Source organism: Protopterus annectens, chromosome 3.part0 (genome assembly GCF_019279795.1).
Source record: "Protopterus annectens isolate FY-2018-M chromosome 3.part0, PAN1.0, whole genome shotgun sequence".
In the NCBI taxonomy this organism is placed as follows: domain Eukaryota; kingdom Metazoa; phylum Chordata; order Ceratodontiformes; family Protopteridae; genus Protopterus; species Protopterus annectens.
Window position 1 is genome coordinate 755,520,007 of NC_056731.1, and position 23,392 is coordinate 755,543,398.

Sequence of the window (23,392 nt, forward strand, 5' to 3'; positions counted from 1 at the left end):
TCTTCATAAGCAATAAGTAAACTAAATACACTACTTGGTACTTGTAGTACTGACTGCTCATACAGGCATGTCCACTAGTCAGCTACTGGTGTTTACTAAAGTCATCTTTGTGTATGTGGCCATCCTGGGGGAATGTAATCTCTATGCCATGTACACTGCCAGACCCACCTAACATCATGGCCCACACATTGTTTGGGATGCAGCTTCAGTGGTAAGTTGGAAGGCAGCCCAGTCTACAGCCATGACTGGACTGGACAGTCATGAGGTGTAGGTTAACACATGCATCTCATCATCACAACCAACACATACCCTTACCTGAACACAGTAAGGACACCCACACACACTACCAGAAATCACACACATTCACAGATGCTTCTAAGTATCTGGCCAAGCAAGTGACCTCCCAAGCTGGAAGAGACAGACAATGAAATACACAAACTGTATGACATCGTTTGCCAAATTGTGCCACACCTCAGAACATGTGGCCAGAAACATGCCCAGCAGTACTCATTTGTGAATGCAAACTCTAGCACTATGTTACACACCAAGCTATACGAGGGCAAACATACTGTCAGCTGCCTGTCTTCCATGATTGGCCACATACCCATACACTCAGACCACCTTTTGAACTATACACATGACTCTGGCATATTCCATGTTGTGCAGGACCTGTGATGCAGTAGCCTGGACTGCATGGAAACACACATGTAGAAACTGTCAGGTCTTGTAGCCCATGCAGGTATGTCCCAAGGCCTGGGTAGCATTCTGCCATTGGCCAGAATGATACTGCAGTACAGTGACAAAAGGATTGTATTCCACAATTGTCTAATGTACTGGTGCAATTTAAAGGGTATCCAGTATATCTCTGCCTGGGATAACATGGTTGACAAACCATGATGCTTTGCCAGACAGGGCCTGCACCGGTCACCCCTGGGAATCTGGATACTGGCTAGGGCTCATACTTACCGTTTAGTGCCTTCATCGTGCAAAGTTCAAGTGAAAGTCCACTGCTGCAACAGGGACAGCTAAGCAATAAACTGTGGGTCTCGCTACTCAATGATACATTTCAGAAATTCAATATGGACTCACTTATGTCAATCCTTAACATGGAGAACATATCTGTGCAGTGACTGAGATATGGTTCAGCGCTCCAGAGAGCACACCTGCATGACCCATGTTATAACACATACCTCACCTCTTGCCCATTATCTTTTAATGGAACACACGGGCCACCGGTGTGTCCATATTCCTGAAGGATATGTACACCCCCAGGGTAGTTGCACTTGCATAACTTCTGATGCATTATGCTGAGCAACTACCTTTGGACCAAGGTGGAATCCAAATCACCCACCATGCCTCAAAAGTCCCAACTGTCATATCATGCTGTAATGGGGAATATTAGGTTTGAGACAGAAAACCATAATAATGGCTACTCTCAACTATTCCATTATGAACTGGGATGACTCCTCATGTACCAACACCTGCACTCAATGCATGTTGGATTTCAACAACCCCAATGACTTGGATCACCATAGTCACACAAACAGGGCTAACAGTATGCTACACATAGTCAGTCTCCAAAGCCAATGTTATGCTTCTTACGAGCGAAGTGGTGACTGTCATAGCACCCATGCAGATGGACAATGCATGTGCAAATGCTGAATCCTGTACAAATGAACTTTAAGCACTCACATAAATGCAGTGATTGTGCCATTGAAACAGAACCAAGATTCAACCAAACACAAACAAGAAGACAAACTGGTGGTACCCTGCCTTAAACTGGACAATAGAAGGTAGTAACTGTTGCAAGAGTGAACACACATGAATGGAGGTGATCCCTGGTCAGCCTCAGAAAGATGCAGATACACCATATAAAACCACACAAAGCTACTGTGAAACTAATCAGCCACATATTATGAGGCCAACCACAGAGCATTCTATAGCTGTGTCATGAATCATAATGACAACAACAAGACCTGCCGTGCTTCACAGCACTATGGCATGGGAAGTACTGCACCTACAGAAATAGCACCTGTTCATCCAGATAGGGTCTTGGAGAACCTAAACTCACTCCCACCTCCCAACAGGTACACATATTTATATATCCATGTACACTACAGAGCTCCTGTAATAACAACTATGCAGGTACAAGCTGCACTCTCTAAAGCCATACATACAGCTTTCATGGGACCTGTCAACATCCCAGGGTGTATCCTACACAAATGTCGGAACAATTTGCTCTCCACATACACATCATGTTCAATCATAGCTTCATGTCAGGATGTGTACATACTGAATGGTGCACAGCAACAGTTATCACACCCCACAAAGGGGGAGACACCACTGATAATGGGAAGTACTGCACTACTACCCTGCTGAGTCTGGTCTGTAAGGCCATGAACCGTGATCAACTTATTTGATGTAGTCAGTACAGATGTAGATGACAGTAAGGTTGATTCACACAGCCTATCATGACCTTGCCAGGTCTTAGGACACCATCACCCATACTGTGTTCGAGCTACACTCAGTAAACTAGGTGTATATTCCTATGTCACAGGAGTGGTTGGCAACTAGACTGCTGGCAGAACCAATACTACAGAAGGTGTCTGACTAACTGACTAATACATGCACATCAAACCAGTGCCGGCTACAGTAATACAGGGTTAATTCCTGGTACTTCCCCTCTTTGTTATCTATACCACAAAGACTAACACAGAAGGCATCTGCCTATTGAAGTTTGCAAATGACTATGAACTAGGAGCAATAGTTGACTCAATGTGTGCTGCGGTCAACATACAGAAGGGCCTTTGTGGGTCAGATGTGTGGTGTGTGAAGTATGGCCACATTCTGACAGCTAGGTATTGCATTGTCATCCCCTATGTTAAAAATCCTGTACCCATGAACTACCACCTAGGCAGCGGTCAACATAATGGAAACTGTGTGTGTATGGGATGCAGCTGGACAGTAGTGATTCTTTTGATAGTTACTTCACCACACCAGTCAGGTAGTCGTAAGTGGCACCCCTAATCATGACAGGGTGCCATCCATGAATATAGAGATCATTGTTCAGCCATACTCAACACTCAAGTGACCCATAATAGATCACATATTTCCTTTAAGGGGTATTGGCCATGTTCAGATATGTAGCATGATGCCTACCCTGAATAAAGCCATGTCCAACCCAGAGATGTTGGACATGCTACACTTACACATCCTGATTTCAAATAAACACATACTTCATGGACATCCACCTTTCTAGTACAAGTATCACAACATGCCTGACAGATCTCTGTCCCATACACTTTACATACTCCTGCCATACTATGTATCCCTGTCCAGCGAAGCTGCACATTGCCCCTCTTTGTAATATGGTGTGAAGACCACATGGCAAACATATCAGTAACCCTATGGATCAGTTCTGTGGCACTGCTTGAACTGACCACTGAAACTTACCTGTCTGTTGACTACAGCTAGGTAACCATTCAGCCTAGGCTCATAAATGGCCAAGGGCATATAGCCTACTAGTTCACTATGGCCATACATGCTATAGTTGATATCCAACCCTGAAAATACCATCAGGCTAACCATTGTCCCAAGTGTTTCACATGTGCAACACAGGTAATACATGGCAGGATGCTAAACAGCTGTACAGTGCCACGTAGATGTATATGGCAATACACAAACATGTAAAACTTACTGTGAGCAAGTCTGCAGGGTCACAGGTCACGTCCCTTAAGGCAGAGTATGACTATATAAGAGACATATACACAGCATTAAGGTCTATTGCATTAATGTGAACATATCCAGGCATGTTCTGATAGGTAAAGACATCAGTACAGGCAAACAGACATGCCCACATCAAGACAACATACACATGGAGTATGAGCAATGTCATCACTTGACACATACATATATGGTGATAACATAAAATCACCAGTAAGTGTCAAATGTGTGTGAGTTAAACATGTCAGTGGTGTTAGTGTCATGTAGATTTGCAAAGACATATTTGTAATCTTAATAAATGTGATACACATGTATGTTCAGCTGTACTTCTGTACTTCTCTGTGAGTTACTGTGACCTGTCTCCATCATTATGTCTTCCAGGTATGCCATGTGCCAGGCTGCCACCATACACCCCCTTGGAGGATGAGATCCACATCTCATACCTCCTCGACAACCATATAACTCTCTTCAGCCATGTGCCACAGGATGCACAGTAGCAGAATGCCCAGTGGGAGGAACTCTACAGAAGGGTAAATGATGTTGGCGGCCACAATCGCACCAATCAGTAGGTGCGCCGACACTGCACCAACCTCATAAGATGGGCAAAACAGTGTGCTAATGCGATCACCAGTGAACAAGGTGCAACAGGTGGGGGGGGCACTCACCCAGCCCCCACTCACACATACCGAGGAGCTACTGGCCAACCTGGGGACACCTGCAGACCTCCATCCACAAGCTTTAGCTGGTATTGTGGAGGTGGGTGTCTCTCAACCACCGAGTCTGGAGTTGCCTGTTAAGTCACTATTGCACATATAACACAGCTATATCTCATATAGTTACACGTGTTACTGTACAATATGTAATGTAACATCATATGCAAGGCATATATGCACACATGCCTCATACTATAGTCTGTTACTCTATGTATGCACAGATGTGCATATTCCATAGTATATATTGTACTGGCTTATGTGCTAACATGGACATTGCACCCTGTAACTATCACACAGGTGTGAATAATGATCTTACTGCTGTGACACTCCTATTTAGGTATCTCTGGCATTTCACAGTGACAGCAGCCTGTTGCAGGTGAGATTGTTATTGTTTACCAGGCCTGATAATGCACAGATCATATTAATTGCATGCTATCTGCCATGTGGCCATTTAACAGACGTACACATAATGTATGGTGGTCCTGTTAATATATACAGGTCAGACCTGCAATGCATCACAGTGGTTACCCATGTGGAATAACTGAAGACTATATGAAACACCTACACTAAACCTTGCAAACTATCATTGCCAGATGTGTGGACAGCTGTGAATACAATGGTGGAGATGTGGCTCACTGTAGGGACATGTACTACAGATCAGCATTACACATGTGAGGAATACAAACAGTACTATACAGAGAGCATATGTGTGCACACACTCTAAATGTTTTTGAGCTGGAGTATGACCAGCCCACAGGATTCACTCTTGTTGATTACACCCTTGCTATGAATGTCACACAATGTCATGTGCTATCTGACATGTCCATGACATTTAGTGGGCTGATTGCAACACTGCTCAACTATCCTGCAAAACATATCTCACATCCCAAACATACCACCCTTTGTCTGCATAACCCTGTCCTCAGTGGAGCATATGACATCTATGGGTGTATGTCATATGGGATAACACTGACATGTGAAATAGATGCCCATCACAACATTTGGACAAAACATATGTATATATGGCCATGGAGGATGGCCAGAGACATGAAGCAACACACACAGTAGAAGTGATGTACATGTGTGTACACCCTGTTGTACATTGGCTCAACACAATACAACTATGGCCTTTGTGTAATGGTGATATTGCAGATGTGAAACACTAAACACCATACAGGCCCATGCACAGCTTGTGTAGGCATGACATCAAACCACCACATAACATCTCATGAACATCTTGAGTGTGTCACAACATGAAAGCATTCACCTATACAATATCCAAATACATAACTTGTGTTGCACAACATACACATACAACCACATCAGGCCACAGATACAGTGCATTCACCTTGCTGGTGTCAGACATCACTGTCATGCTTGCTCTTCATGTGTGTGAGGTACACAGATGGCATGTGGGACATAGAGTACTGCTAAGTTAGCCACATCTGGGCATAGTTGCCAGGCATCAGTAATATGGTTGCAGATGTGCAGGGGTGTCATCTGTATACCCTACAATGACCTGTGTCACACATTCCACATGAGGGTGTAGTGTGTATACACCTCAGTGATGTGGGTCACATTCCACATTAGATATGTATTGTATCTGAACACAGTCATGGCTATGAACTGTGTCTGTAACTCACACTGTATAGCAATAGTGATGCCACATGATGCCCTGCAATAGCTATGCACATCAGCTCAATGTGCAGTATGTCACTGCATATTTGTAGGGTGGACTGACAACATTGCGTCAGCTGAAGGTCCATGTTAGTATAACACGTCCCTGCATTGGGATACCATTACCTTACTGTATATTTGAAAGGACACCATTGTGTTACACATGTATGCATGTCATTCAACACGTCAGCAGAAGACATGTCATACTACATGTGATTGGCAAGATCATATGCCACACATCAGGCTGGTGTACTGTTAACCTGTGCAGGTCTGTGGCACCATTGCAAAGTAGGGACAGCCATGTCAAACGTGTGTGTACAGCCACATGCACATTGTCTGTAGACACAGCTCAGGGGTAGGCAGAATAATGTTGAACAGACATGCACTGCTTTGGGGGAGATATGCAAGCTAGGACTCAGGCAAACATAGTATTCACTCAACATACCCTTCTGCACATGTCCTCCTTACACATAGGGGCAGTTGCCAACACAAAGCATCAGTGGCAGATGTACAAAGGTCAGCGATGGTCTGTTAACATGTGGGGTATGTTGCACAAAACATGGCAGTGTGGTGCAATGGTGCATAGTGCATGCATTGTGTTGCAGGTATGGGGCATAAGCTACTAACACAAATGGTGCAACACAGGGATGTTTGCTAACTTCTACTATAATTGTGTAAGGTGCATGTCTTCTGCTATAACACATGCATGCTGTTGTGTGCAACTCAGGGATGTATGATAACTACCACTATAATTGTCTAAGCTGATGCCATCTGCCATATCACATGCATGTTGCATGCCATTGGGTGCCATAGCATGTACGTCTGTGTGTGTGTGTGTGTGTGTGTCTGTGTGTGTGTGTGTGTGTGTGTGTGTGTGTGTGTGTGTGTGTGTGTGTGTGTGTGCGTGTGTGTGTGCGTGTGTGCGCATGTGTGTGTGTGTGTGTCTGTGTGTCATGTGCTGTATAACTAGTAATGTACAGTCCTTGTCTGCCTCTCACAGGTGTTAATGTAGGTGCATTGCCCTCCTGCGGTCCACCTGATGTTAGTGTCCCCACAGACTCTAGCAGTGATGATGAAAGTATGATTGAGGCACAGGCAGGGTTATCAGGGGCTGAATCTGTGCCATTGGTTGCCATTCCACCTGTACCCCCCATCCCCGCACACAATTCTCCTGCCTACACATACCCCATCACCAGTGGTCATAGAGGAAGGACAGTTGGCGGATGGTAGTATGGAACATGGAAGTGTGGAGACTATGGAAGGTGTGCCTGCACACCATGATCCCACTCAACTGACTGGTGATGTCCCACACAGGCATGTGCCCAGTGTTGCTCATAGAAGGACCACAGGCCAACTTGCCCCTGCAAGACAAAGCACATCAGCTGGTATCACCAGACGCATGTTTCAGGCTGTAATGGAGGCACAGGCACATGCTGAATGGCACAACAGAGAAGGTCTGAGGCTTTAGAGGGATGCTGTTTGTTCTTTAACTGACAACATCCAGGCAATTGCAAATGCTCACCATCATCTTGCAGATGTTTTGGATAGATGATTAGGTGACATGGTGGGAGTCCTTGACCATGGCATGTCAATCCTCGAGCGTGGAATGTCTGTGCTGGAACATCTGGTGGGAGTGAGGCATTGGGCATGTGGACATAGGCAAGCTACATCACCTGTTGAAGGTCTACGTGAACATGTTACTTCACATGCCCGCTCCCATAGTGGCACTAGCAGCAGCAGTGCAGCTGGTGCTGTGCTGTCCACACCAGGACACAGCAGGCCACGTGCACGTGGTCCTGGATGGTCCCAACAGGGACACGGTTTCAGTAGACATGTGTCATCAGACAGTACCCAATCTGGACCTCTGCCTGGTAGTGCCCGTGCAACCCCTGGCAGGCTCAGGTCTCAGGGCCATGGACGGATACCGTGAACTGTGAAACCTGCCCGGTACAGTCTGCAGCTGTCAATAATACCCCAGTGTAGGCCAGCCACATGCCAGACCTGTGTGCATACATACACACACACACACCAGAAACAAATGTAGGACAACTCAACACACACACGTATAACATCCACACACACCCAATGATATCAAAGGCCCTAACCCACACACATGATGTCATCCAATGGTGCAGCCTAGGCCTCTGGCAAACATTATCACACTGTGCATATGATGATGCCTGTGCCGCATCCCTGTCATCCGCACCATCGATGCAGGGACATGCTCATATGGTCTGATGCACAGGGTGAACATACTAGGAAGACAATTGTAGATTAATATTGTTGAGTAGTGTTTGACAGGCAACAGACATACCATGTATTACAGTTTTAGAATGCGTTTGGTACATTTGACAGTATGTATCATGTTTAACAGTAACTGCATGTTGATCTTGATGTTCTGCCTTCCTCTTTCAGGTGTAATTGCATGTGCCAGGGGATGTCAGTATTTGCGGTTAGTGTCCCATATGTAAATGTTGGCTACTCACAGGTCTGTATGACAATACCTGCATGCACTTTGTAGCTCCCACATCACAGTTTTAATCTCCCAAGTTTCAATTATGTTTACTGATCTAATGATCCAAGAGCATGATAGCTGTGTAGTAAGCTACTGTGTTCAGAGCCATCACATCCATAGTGGGTGACATCACAGGTATAGTTACCTGGAGCGGGGAGGAGCTAAAAGAGTGGTATAGCAGATGACAAGGGTAAAGGCCAGTGGAAAAAGTGGTTTCTCATTGGGAAGCAGTAATACCTGCTCTAATGGCAGGATGCAAACACAGAAACACACCCAGGGATTCACAGACACAGTAGCACACCCACACACTCAGGGATTCACAGACAGTAACACACACTCAGTTGCCAGTGTTGGGATGAGAACCCCTGCCTATGTGTAAATCATCATTATAATACTATGCAATTACAAGACGCGCCACAGAGATTACACATATACAGGTAGTCAGAATGGGCCAAGATCGAGGACATCAACAGGGATATTAGATTGCAGTGAGTGAATGTGGGGAGGGGGTTCATCAGTAGGCTATGTAACAACAAGCCTCACCCCAAGGTGTACATGTTTAGAGGTGGTTAGAATGCCCTTCTAAGATTGATGACATCAACAGGGATACTAGATTGCATTGAGTGGATGGGGGGAAGGGGGCCTTAACATTTCACTATGGTGAAATACAGCCTTACTCCGGGGACCGGACAGCCATACATACATACATACACACACACACATACACACACACACACACACACACACACACACACACACACACACACACACACACACACACACACACACACACACACACACACACACACACACTGTGACATTCACAAAGATATACACCTATGTCACACACATACAGACACTTGACATGTGTGAGATTCAACCACCTGCCTATGCCTTTCTTTCTACACTTCACTCTGTACTGATGTCTACCACAGTGTTCAGGAGAGTGAAAAACATTGGGATGTATTCCCCACCATACGTGACATATATGGACACACACACACACACACACACACACACACACACACACACACACACACACATGTGCCAGTATTGTGAATCAAACACCTGCCTATCTCATGATAGGTATTACAGAGTTACAGCACTATCGCATGCGCTACAGAGTGTACTGACTCTTTCCTTTGCCAGCTGTGCTGATATATGCATAATATATGCACAGGGGAGGTGTTACTGTTACAGGTGTCAAGAGGTTTGCGTTCAGTGTCACCCTTACTGCATTCTACATTGTGTGTCTTCCACTTCAATTAACAGAACCATAGCTTAGCAGTTACACAGGTTATTGTAGGAATGGTTATAACACACCTGTGAGCTGTCCTCAGTAATCATTCATTTGCAAAGTAGCCCCACCATTTAGTAGTCATGTCCAAACATCTGTTCATACCTAAAGTACAGCTTACTGTACTTTGAGTATATCACCATATACAGTTGGCAATGTTAAGGCTGCATTGCAACAGCATGATGTACTAAGACAACGGTCACCTTCAAACATCAGACACTGCACACGCATGGAATCTAAACACACATCAATACATGTACACATATGCAGTCTCCGTCAGTAAATGGACTAGCAGGTCAAGAGGATACATTCCACACCTTCCTCACGCCATGTGTGAAACCTAGCCGAGCATTACACCATAATGGATGTTGTATTCATGTACTGGTAGGACACACAACCAGCTTCGCTGAGTAGCCAAGTGTATATTCATGCCAACAGCACATATCAGCAAGACACACACACAGCAACATTCCATGTCATGTTCCACCAAACTGTTACTTGACAGTTCCACGGTGAAGCCAGGGCACTGCAATGGTCAACAGTGAGCACTTCATATTTGCCACACACACCTCATGATTACTGGAAGAGTGCCAGCAATGTTCTCTGTTTGAGCTAGGCATTACACTTATTCAAGCATGTGCAAGGTCTGTGGCTTATAAACATCTCAACCCAGCATGTTCTGGCTATCGTGGTAATAAGTTTAATGTCCAGATAGCACACAGCATGCATGGCTTGCAATTGTTGACATGGGGTATATGTAGGAGCTGTGGGTCACACATGGCTGTACATGTCATGGACATATCACCTGTAACTACTCAGGAACATACAGAGCATAGCTGCATTTCCCTGAGTCTGTCAATACAGGCCATGTGTGTAGGTCCTATGATCCTGTTATTTGGGTATGTTTGTAGGCATTGCATTAGGTGGACATGTCTAATGACATACGTGCCACATGGGTTGTTGTATGGTATGATAGGTGTCATGGATGACCAATAGAGAGGGAATATTACCTCTGTCAACAGAGATATCAAACCTTATCTGAGGGACCCTGGTATGTATACAACTGACCTGGTTACAAACAGTGGTATAGTTGCACTGCATAACACATTATGCAACTGTGTCAGTACATGGGTACTTTGCACAGTTGATGTAGGGCTAGGTACAGTCCACCAATCGAAGGTTATTTGGTGTTCTACCATAGTATGTCATACCACATGTATGAATGTGTGTTTGTAGTCTGAGGACATGGTGGTGGATGTATGAGGATACACCCTAGAATGCAGCTTTTGCCACTGTCACCTGTACCTGACTCATCTGTGATGACTTATGTCAGAGTAGTGATCTTTACTTGTGAGTAGCCTTTATGAATATGTCAACACCACCACCTGGAATGGTCCGTAACAGTGTTATGGCCCACATGTCTGGATCTGAGTTATATGGTGGTAGTGCAATTGTGCACTACAGAGCCTTCAGCCAGGTGTTCCTCACTGCACAAATGTCAGTATTGCCCATTGTAGGTTCTACATTGAGCAAATGGATTATGAAAGCCACACATCTAGCACTGGTTAGCATAAGCATCCAATGCAATTGTCTTGTAGGTGTCAGGGTGTTACTTCTGTGTTTAGGACTTTTGCCCTGGAATGCCACTATATGGGTAAATGCGATCTAGGTATTATCCACACTCCCTTCAATCATGGATGCATGTGCTCTGTGACATAGGCTTGTCTTTCAGTCATGACATCCCAGAATGACAGACACTGGACAACCTCATAAATACAGCAGGACTTTGGCTCATTGTTTTGGTCAAGCAGTTGCCACTCGTATCATGACATCACTGAGTGGCAGTAATGTGCTTGGTATCAAATGCTACATCTAAGGTGACGGACACCAGCAGACGTTGTGTATATGACCAATGTCAGATATACTTAGTGTAGCAGTCCTGCTAATAATGACAACTACTAACACAGCCAGGAGAGGTCATCTTGACACCTGCACCTCAGTACCATTAGACAATGAGGCTCATATATTATGCTTGCACATGCCACTGTTCCAAGTATAATGCCACTGTCCACAACCTGCTATCAATGTGTGCCTTTCAGGGCAGCAATGTGTGTGACACATGCTGTAGTTAGCATCCACCTGTGTGTCACAGTTAACCTATTGTCTGTCACTTCCACACATGCATGATTGTGTATATTTCACATATATATGTTAGTACTTCATGTACATGTATGCATGTGTATCACACAGCACAGACACAGATATATCATTTACGGGCCACATATGGGTATCTGGTAGTAAGCCTGTATGATGTGCATATATACTGACAGTTAAGATGTACATAGGTGTAAACCTGTGTGTTTACAATAGCAGTCCATTACAATGTGTTCTGTACATGTAAGTGTATGAGCATGCACACTGTAGCCTTCCATGGTTAAAATCGGAGTACATCCCAAACAGCCATGTGATACTGAGTGTATGAGCGTACCCACTGCCACCTTGTGTAATTTGAGTCAGTGCATCCAAACAAGCCCTTTGTTTCCAAGTGTATGAGCATGCCTAGTATAACCTTGTGTAGTTGTAGTCATAGTGCATCCCAAACGGCCCTGTGCTACTAAGTGTATGAGCATGCTCACTGTCACCTTGTGTAATTGGAGTCAATGCATCCAAACAAGTCCTGTGATTCTATGTGTGTGAGCATGACCACTGTAACCCTGTATAGTGATAGTAGTTGTCCATTCCACAGATGGCCATACTCCAGTTCAGGACTTGTTGTGCTACAACTATACCTCTCAGGCTTACCTATGTCTTACCTGCAGATGATGTCTTGTTTGTGCATACAGGTTGTAATGGACTCCTACTTTAAACACACAGGTTTACAGCTATGTACATCTTAACTGTCAGTATCCCTGTTGTTGTCCTCAGTCTTAGAAGGGCATTCTGACTGCCTTAAAATGTATAATCTCTGTGACGCATCTTGTAACTCTGTAGTAGTGATCTGTTGATAAGCAGGAGTTCTGATCCCACCACTTACAACTGTGTGTGTCAACAAATGCCTGAGTGTGGGTGTGTCTTTGTGTCTGCATCCTGTCATGGCAGTAGGCTTTGCCGCTTTCCAAAGAAAAAACACCTTTTGCACTGGCCTTTATCCTTGTCATCTGCTAAACCACCCTTTTCCCTCCACCCCACTGTAAGTAATCAGTCCTGTGATGTCACCCAGCTCAGAAGCAGAATCAGAGTAAGTGTAACTGTATGGGTTTTGTGGCACATACCCCAACTGCATACCACTCTAATAGTTACCTTTACATAGGCAAGACGTGTATGCACAATAATGACAAGTGTGTGTGTGTTTGTGTGTGTGTGTAACTACCCTGTAGCCAGACATACACGTGTTATGTTTTTTAACATGCTGCACACCATGGTAGTTATCTGTGGTGAGTGGAGTCTACAAATTATTACATAGTTAGGAATAGAAAAGAATAGATGGTCAAGAACGACTAAAGTTGGGTATGTTATTTTCCTGTGCCACTGTCGAGCAGTGACACAGAAGTGGTCGCCAGGGTGTATGTCCATAACCATCATTCCCCTACCCAAACTCCACAATCCCTGGGGTATATTTCCTTAGCCATCATTCCCATCCTCAACTCCACATACACAACAACCATCCCTTCTCTGGTGAACTGATTAAGAATTAAATGTTATAAAACAAGATGCCTCTGTTTTGTGTACACGTCAGTTCCTTTGGAACCCTTCTGTGTCACAAATGGTGTTCAGACATGTGTGTGTGTGTGTATGTATATATATATATATATATATATATATATATATATATATATATATATAGCTATAGCTGTGTCTGTGTATATGTATGTATATATATATATATATATATATATATATATATATATATATATATATATATATATATATATATATATATGTATGTGTGTGTGTGTGTGTGTGTGTGTGTGTGTGTGTGTGTGTGTGTACACATCCCGTAGGTGCATATATGTATTTAGTTATGACAGTTGTACAGATGTAGACTTGTCTATGTTGTTTCACAGAGTACAGTACATTCAAGAGTCCTGTACATATGTACACAAAGTGACTGTCCCATTTGTTTTCAGTACTGTGGAATACCTGCAATAAGATGTGCATTAAAAAAACATGAAACATATATACAACCCAGATGGTGGTAAGTCCAGTGACCTAGGTGTGCATGGTCCAGGGTTCAAGTCCTGCAAGACTTGTTAATAATGTAGTTTAGGACTGAATAAGACTTTTAAACAGTTATAAGCGTGTGTAAATGTGTTTTCACAACAGTAAGCAGCAGGCACACACAGGTACAAAACATGTACAATTCGCAGTACACTTGAAATGCCCTTCTTTGGCAATCCTGCTGATGTCACCCACCTAGAAATGCACCTCTGGGATTGCTGTAACCCTGTAATCTCTATAGCACGTCCTGTAACTGCATAATGCTGTAGTATGATAAACTGGTTTGGTAGGTGTTCTAATCTCAGACATGCTAACTGTATGTGGCTGTCTGTCTGAGAAGGGAACAATGCTTTTTAGAGTACACACACTCCTTATGATTCACATACTCAGCTTTGGCAACCCTGCTGATGTCACCCACCTACAAATACACCTCTGGGACTCCTGTAACCCAGTAATCTCTGTAGTGTGTCCTGTAACTCTGTAATGCTGTAGTGTGATAAACTAGTTTGGTAGGTGTTCTAATCCCAGACATGCTAACTTTGTGTCTGTCTTCCTGAGAAGGGAACAATGCTTTTTAGAGTACGCACACTCCTTACGATTCACATACTCACCTTTGGCAACCCTGCTGATGTCAACCACCTAGAAATACACCTCTGGGACCATTGTAACCCAGTAATTTCTGTAGCACATCCTTTAACTGTGTAATGCTGTAGTGTGATAAAATAGTTTGGTAGGTGTTCTAATCCCAGACATGCCAACTGTGTATGTTTGTCTACCTGAAAAATGAACAATGCTTTTGAGTACTCATACTCACCTTTGGCAATCCTGCTGATGTCACCCACCTAGAAATACACGTCTGGGAGTGCTGTAAACCACTAATCTCTGTAGCGTGTCCTGTAACTGCATAATGCAGTGGTGTGATAAACTAGTTTGGTAGGTGTTCTAATCCCAGACATGCTAACTGTTAGTGTGTGTCTGTCTGCCTGAGAAGGGAACAATGCTTTTTAGAGTACTCACACTCCTTACAATTCACATACTCACCTTTGGCAACCCTGCTGATGTCACCCACCTAGAAATACACCTCTGGGACTGCTATAACCCAGTAACTTCTGTAGTGTGTTCTGCAACTGCATAATGCTGTAGTGTAATAAACTAGTTTGGTAGGTGTTCTAATCCCGGATATGCCAACTGTGTGTGTGTCTATCTGCCTGAGAAAGAAACAACGCTTTTTAGAGTATGCACACTCTGTACAATTCACATACTCACCTTTGGCAATCCTGCAGATGTCACCCACCTAGTAATACACCTCTAGGACTGCTGTAACCCAGTAATCTCTGTAGTGCATCCTGTAACTGCGTACCACTGAAGTGTGATTTAGAACTGTGGTAGGGATCCATCCACAATCATGGCAGTTATGTATGTTTTCTGTGTGTTTCAATGTCTGTGTAGGGAGCAATGCATTATACCCTACTCACTTGCAAGACATTTACAATGCCCTACTTTGGTACTCCTGATGATGTCATACCTTGTAAAATACATCTCTGGTGAATGAGGTACCTAGTAATCATTGTGGTGCATCCTATAACATCTCTATGCAGTAGTGTAATATAGAGTTTGGTCATGGGTTCTATATCTGCACATGTCAGTTGTGTGTGTCTCACTGTCTGTTTTGTGAGCAATGCATTTTGGGCTAGTCACTTACAGGAAATCTGAAATGCCCTACTTTGGTAAACCTGCTGATGTCATTCCTTGTGAAATACACCATTGGGGATAGAATAGCCCAGTAATTTTTGTAGTGTGTGCTATAGCTGTGTAATGTTGTAGTGTGATAAACTAGTTATGTAGGAGTTCTGCTCCAAGACATGGCAGGTGTTTGTGTGTGCTTGACAGTCAGAGCCTGTGTGAAGGTGGCTGTGACTGTCTAACCAGTGGACATGTTGAGGAGTGTGTTTTGTAGTTTTCTTATATGGTGACCATATTATATGTCAAAATGTCCACCTCATGAGGTTTGCAGATTTCAATCAGCCAAGAGACTGGGTTGGCAAGCTAAACCCCTACATCTGGCAAAAGGCCTGGTGAACAAAGTAAGCAACACTACTATTATCCAGAATACGGTCTGAACCCATGTGTTATACACAAACACACTTGCCTAAAATATCCCGCTATGTTGCTAGTATCCTGCACATTGTTGACAGATAGTAGGCATGGTGTGGCACCCTGTCCAACAGTACAATAGGCACATAATTGCGGACAATGCGCCTTCATTATGTTCCCCACTGGTTGTGTGCAACATATGTGGTGCCATCAAATGTGATCCACAAAGGACATACAATGCCTTACACACATGCTCTGTATGGACGGATGCCACTGACACCAGGGAATACCTATATCATGCTATCAATGCAGGTGCAGGGTCAACCTGCTGTCTATTAGCAGGTCCTGCCACACCAGGTCAGTATTGGCACATCTGATGATAACAGTCAGTGTACACATGTGCCAGGCAAACCAAGTACACTTAAACATGTCACTGTACATTATTGTGGGACGTGCACATCCCAGGCAATGTCCATGTCAAGGACTATTAAACGCAGACATGCCATGCATTGCAAAGCAATGGCTACACACAATGGTAACCAGAATGACAGGACAGTTCATACAATACCCATCTGTGTGGGACATTGCAGACACTACACCCCTAAACCGCACTGCAGACCATTGTCAGGTGGCCTGATGCCAAGGATTGCCCCTCACCCAGCCTTGTACAGCCATCTTGCACAGCCAACCACTACACACCCATGAAGCAATGCACACATGCATGTCAGTACTGGCACCTTGTGTCTGCATGTGGGGTATGATGTTCCCAACCACAGTCACACCCAGTATAACTCCCATTGGCATACTGACTTATGTCAGACACGTTCACCTGCCCTAGCCCATAGAACCTCAGAATATCCCCTGTGATGCATGTAATACCTGTGCATTACTGCAGTGTGGCAAACTAAGTAGTTAGAAAGTGTATTTGTGAGCCTGCTAAAGTGTGCCAATGTGTCTGAGTCCCTTAGAGAGTGTGGTTGTGTAGACAATGACATCTGTTCATGTGGACAGCCATGTGTGCTGCACCTAATGTATGTCTACTATATCTCGGTTGCAGTTGTTGCTCACCAGCACACATATATGTTCTTACAGCATACCAACATGTCAGCTATGTGGCACATGGAGTAACTGCATGCACTTGTAATAATAATGGCTAGTCAGTCAGGGGTTTGAACCCCTGTACTGGTAGGTGTGTGACAGAAGATGCTCAGGTTATAGTCTCCCAGCCCTCTGTCTGTCCCTCCCACACACTCTCTGGTGGATGTGGAGATGTACACCTGCTCAGCAGCAGCTTGTGTTTCATAAGTGATGGTCATGATCAGGTGATGGCCTATGCACCTATTGCAGTCCTCTTCTAGCTGGTTGCATGTGGAACAGCTGTGGTGACATTCCCATAGCTAATTGCATGGAAACACAGTACAATATCTAGGAACATCATGTCGGTGTTTGCCCATGACAGTCACTGTGAGTGGAACCTGGATCTGGTGTTTGGTAAACAGCATCACAGATGATATCTGGATATTCCTCAAACAACATATACAGTGGAAAATAGCCTAAAGATAGGAGGGTGATGTGCCAGACATGACTACATCATGTAAGTGTAGCTATGCTTCATTGAGACTACTGCCAATTTAACAGGCTGTGTGTGGTAATGGCTAGTCTGCATGTTTTAATAACTGACAAGACAGTGCTCTGTTTGTGAGGAACCCCCCATCTGTAGGGTCATCTGTGGACTGGTCAGTGTGTGGAATCATTTGTTTCTTGTGTTACTCACAGAACACACATCTGTGAACTGCAGAAGCATAGCGTGAGGATTGCAGTCAGCACATGGTGACAGTGATGAGAGTTACTGCCATCACATCCCTGATTGGACATACGTCACATGAAACACTGGTATGACAGTCACTGTCTGAAGTTATCACAGTGACATGCCAATAATGGGCCACTGTTCATAGCTGCAGTCACAAGTCATCTACGCTTTGTACAGATGTCATGTAGTATATATGCATGTGCTGTGCTCCCTCTACAAATGTATGACATCTGATGTGTTGGGTTGATGGTCATATCTATGCATGCTGTTATAAGTAATCCTGAATGCTGTTGACTATTACTAAGCCATATCTGTGTTAAAACTGCAACATCATAGGCTGTATGGGATTGGTGGTCCCGGTGGAACCACCTGTCCCATTTCAGCTGGCCATGGCACCGGGCTCCAGCATGTCTGGGGTCCAGCCTCAGACCTCCATCTCTGTTGGCTCTGCACAACCTTCTGGTGGAACCGCCACTGAGGATGGGGCTTGTCCCCCCTGGGAGCAGGTCCAGACAGGAACTTGTCAGCCATTGTACAGTCCAGGACATGGTGCATAGGGGTTCAATAAGGAGTTTTGAGGCCAGCTACGCCAAATAGAGGGCAGAGTGTCACATTTAGAAGGTGAGCCTGCCCCTCCTAGACAGTCCCCAGCACAAGCCACCTTTGCGGCTCTGAAGGTGCAGTGGTGGCTAGCCATGGGTGGGGAACTCCATCTCACTGTTACCATTTGGGGCTCATCGGCTTGTAACTGCCAAACACCCCTCCCCATCCAAGGTGTATCCCCCCACGTGTCATATACCACCCCTGTATTCTGTCTTCCTGTCATACTACCCAACCTATCCTCCACAAGCATACCTACTCTCCTTCCCCAACATCCCACGCTCACCTTATGAAAACAGAAACAAAAGGCCAATCTGTTCCCAGAACAACTTTTGCCCCATACATAGCTGTGCATTTCACACACGTGTCCACTGGACACATGTAACCTTTTTAATTTGCATCACAACATACTACTGTTGTCCTCACCCCTCTCTCAGGCACACGATCCAGGTATGCACATGACTCCTATAGGTTCCAGGTACACGTGATGCAGACTACCCCATTGTACACACAACACTACCAGTCCCTCTAGGGTTACCCCATTTAACTTTTTAATGATGACGATGTCGCACACAGCACCTTGCAAGAGTACTGTTCTCACATAATGATTGGACAGGAACTATTTTGTTAATGTAAATAAAATGCACAAAGTAATGTATTCAGGCAATGTACAAATGTTTACATGTATTAATGATACATGCCTGTCTGAGGGAGTCTTGATATTACATAGGACAACACCACTACATAATACAGAAGTTGCTGGTGTTTCCCCTTTTCATTCTTTGTTAATTGTTTGTTGTCACATGGTGTGTTCTTGATATATCTATATATATCTATATCTATGTATGTATCTATATATGGACATAAACACACACACATACATATACATGATGGAATACATTTCCTATACTGTTGAATGACTGTGCTGGATGATATGTTTATGATAACATCCAATGTCTGTATATCTGCCATGGCTTAGTGGTAAATAACATTGGCTATGGTGTGCAGGATCCTGGTTTCGAGCCTTGCAGAGGCTGTTTATTTTGTTACTGGGCAGAACAAGGGCCATTGGACACGGAGTGATTAAGGCACTTTTAAGCAGTTGTGAACAGGTGTGCGCAGGTTTGCGTGATGGTAAGCAGTGGTTACTTTTGGTTACAGTTCCTTACACTCACTTACCTTCTTGATTGCTTAACCTGTGTAGGCAGTGCTTACCCCCGTGCAAACAGGCTGTAACCTGCTAACTGCTGCTTAAAAGTGCTTACTCCTGCTTACCCCTATGCTAAAAGAAAAAAGGAGTGATAGGAAAGTGGTGAAAAAGGGGCACAAAGAGGGAAAGACAGTAGGCAAGGCAGCTAGGAATGTGCAGGAAGGGTATAGGGAAGGTTCATAGCTGTCCATTTCTTCTACAGCAACAGCTGTGCATATGCAATAAATTTGGCGGTACATTTGGACACTCACAACCCTGAGAGAAGGGTAAGGACAACAATAGTATGTTGTGATGCCAATTAAAAATGTTTACATGTGTCCAGTGGACACATGTGTGAAATGGACAGCTATGTATGGGGCGTGCTTTTTTTGAGGGAACAGATTGCCCTTCTTATTTTTATTTTACGTGAGAGTGGGATGTTGGGGAAGGAGAGTAGGTATGATCAGGGAGGATAGGTTGGGTAGGATGATAGACAAGACAAACAAGACACATACAGGGGTGGTATATGACACATGTGAGGGGGAACACCTTGGACGGGGAGGGGTGCTTGGAAGTCGCAAGCCCATGAGCCCACAAATGGATACAGTGAGACTGAGGTCCCCACCCATGGGCAGTCACCACTTCACCTTCACAGCCCAGAAGGTGGCTGTGCTGGGGGCTGTGTAGGAGGGGCAGGCTCACCCTCTAGTTGCACCACTCGGCCTTCAAGCTGGCAAAGGCAGTCTCAAATCTCCCTGTCGAGCTCCCTACGCACCACTGCCCAGACCGTACCATGGGTGACAGGTTCCTATCTGCTCCCTCTCCCAGGGGGGACCGAGCCCCATCCCCTGCAGTGGTTCCACCTGAAGGTGGTGCAGGGCCAACCGATGAGGAGGTCCCAGGCTGGGCCCCAGATGTGCTGGTGCCCGGTGCCATGGCCAGCTGAGGTGGGACAAGAGGGTCAGCTGGGACCGGCCTTCCCATACGAGCTATGTTGTAGCATGTTTAAGGCAGATATGGGTTAGTAATAGTCAACAGCATTCACAATTAGTTATAACAGCATGCATAGTTATTCCCATTACCCAGGGCACCAGATATAACATAGTTGCAGAGCAGGCAGAACACATGCATATATGGGTAAACAGTGGCCATTACAACAAAATGCAAGTTTCATTGATGGCAACAGGACACCAATATGGGAGTATTTTAACATGCCACATGCATAGAAACAGATGTGAATATTTATAAACCAACAGGACATATGTCCCAATAAAGGTTAGGAGTGTAGACATACCAAATGAGTTGTGTAAATCGGTTATTTTTGCACATATGGTAGGTTTGAGAGAGAGAGTTCAATTAACAACTAATAAATCCTTGTAGTTTTCACAACATTCGTAGTCACTGCAGTGGTCTGTCTCTTACATGTATTATTACACTACCCAATGGCGTTATATTGCACAATGGTATGTTTGTAGATTAGTATGTACGGGACCTGTGTCTTACGAACAGCCTTGACAAGATGCAGGTGTTAATGCAACATGTTTTGAGACTGCTGACTGCTGTCATACACTATGGGTGAGATGCTGGAGAGTGGCCTAATGGTTAAGGTGTTTGCCTTACAAGCACAAGGTGCAGGGTTTGAGTCTCGCAAGGGATAATTGGCTAGGCTTAAAACGGCTCACAAGGGCAGTTAGCTTAGTATGAACCTATGACAGGTATGTTTGCATATACATTCTCCATGTACAAGTCTGACTATCAGTTATATGTCATTTACAGCTGCCTACATTTCTTGGACCATCACACTAATTTGTCAGGGGAACAGGGCAAAAGGCAGATGATGTGGGCCATTTATCATAACATACCGGGCAGATTGGAACAGTTGAGGGGTATGAATATGCATACCACTTTCTATTTGAGCATTCTAGCATAATCTGTACAGTTGTTAAGTGTATATATGTATATGGCTTTCTCACTGAACATTCTAACAAACTGTGTGCAGTTGTGTGGAATAATTATGCATACAACTCACTGGCGCTCCTGGGATCCAAAGCCCTGCTGTGTGTGACAAAAGCATTACAGTTTAGATCACTGTACATTATGCTATCAGGCAATTGTTGTGAGGCTTTCCAATGTATTTAGTCTAATATGACTGACCTGTTTGCACTTCTGACATTGTTATACAGCACTTCATACACATTTTATCAGCATACCACAGTGTGGGTAACACTGCTTACTACAACAGTACTATTTAATAACTGTAACAGTACAACAACATATGACTGCAGAGCAAACAGAAACAATGCAGGGGTGACACCTTTATTCACAGCATATTACACAATTCTGTATACTGGTACAACACTTTCTGAGGCTCTTACATTTATTTGTTATGACAGTACATGCAGGCTATTTACTAACCTGCCTCGCGACACATCCTTTGCAGCCTAGCATCATAGGCTTGCTGGTTCGCAACACGCTCATCTGCAGCTAGCAGAGAAGTACAGTGATATTTAGCCATACCTATCCATAGTATACACAAGCTAGGCAATTATTAACTACATAGTGGAAGGAGTACTTACTCAGTTCTGGGGAATTCTGCATCTGCCTTGCTGCCTGGATCCACTGTTCCAGGACATCCCCCCTCTGCCACTTCAGGTCTGCATGATGGTGCCTGACCTGCTCACCAGTCCGGGGGATACCTGTGGCGCTAGTGTGGTCATGGGCGAGACTGTCCCAGGCCTCCGTTTTGTACTGTGAGCCCTGGTACTGGCCCTGCAGTAGTTTCCTGTCATGGTGCTTTACCAGGAGCTATACCATGAATTTGGACTCCTGGATGCCCCAGCACTGCACTTTAAAGTGAGTGCCTTCTCCCACTCCAGCCATTCTGCCTGCAGGGGGATGCTACAACCAGTTATGAGCCATATTCGCACCTCTTCTGTTTAAGTAGGGCCGGATTCCCACACTTTTCCATAATTGGCTGGTTTTGAAAAGGTTAAGCTGTGGGCACACCTGCCTACTTCAGGTCGGCACTGCTTAAAGAGGTGTACCTGTGGGCATATTGTATTGGTTTCCCTACTCATTGCTTACAATTACTTAGTTGGCCTGTGCTGCTGTTAGCATTGCTTATTGGTTATCTAACATTTTATTTGCCTTTTGTCAATGATGTCTTATTCATTACAGGTTATATATGCGTCTGGTATCCATCATTCATGTGTGCATACACTGTATGGGGTCCTGGGGACTTCATATCTTTATTACAGTGAAACTCGATGTTTACTGTAGTACTCCAATTCACATATTTATGGTCTGTGGCAGGTTATAGCACATTACTCTGTACATAGAGTCAGTTCACATATTTGATTTAATTTCCCTGTTGTGAGGATTAGTTTGCTGATACCTCCTTTATATATATTGCTATCATGGCGTAGTGGTTTACTACTATGACTGTGATGTACAGGGTCCTGAGTTCTAGCCTTGCAGAAGCTGGTTATTTTATTGCTGGCCAGAACATGGGCTGTTGGGTACAGAGTGATTAAGGCACTTTAAAGCAGTTGTGAGC